General features: G+C 27.0%; 1 protein-coding gene across 1 annotated transcript in view; it reads right to left on the reverse strand.

The window, feature by feature from the left end:
- Positions 1–415, reverse strand: part of LOC119590784 (glutamyl aminopeptidase-like) — a gene marked incomplete in the record, with an annotated part of 24,350 nt that overhangs the window by 23,315 nt on the left and 620 nt on the right.

The following is a 415-nucleotide window of genomic DNA, read 5'->3' on the forward strand; positions in this document are numbered from 1 at the left end:
CAGTTAATGATACATAAGCATATCAATATCAAATATACACACAACTAGAACAACTAATAAATCCTCCAAACTAAGTAGTACACACAAGGAAAGTCAGACGTCAACAAACATAGAATCTAGAAATATCATTTCACTTTAAAAAGTAAAGAAAAGAAAAAAAAATCAAATATTTTATAGACATTCAAAACATAAAAGACAATATAACCTACCTATTTTATGAAAAAGTTACATCAGTAGATAAAAACACTAAAATCTTGCGTAATTTCTTTCCCTCAAATACAAAATCTGATTGAAGATTTTTGTTAGACTATTCACCTTGTGATCTAATTCCATTTTTTATTTTTATTTCACATCCTTATCATTTCTGTCATCTAAAAACCTAATAATCTCGAAGTACGGAAAGCTTCCTTCAGTT

Source organism: Penaeus monodon, chromosome 27 (genome assembly GCF_015228065.2).
Source record: "Penaeus monodon isolate SGIC_2016 chromosome 27, NSTDA_Pmon_1, whole genome shotgun sequence".
In the NCBI taxonomy this organism is placed as follows: Eukaryota; Metazoa; Arthropoda; class Malacostraca; order Decapoda; family Penaeidae; genus Penaeus; species Penaeus monodon.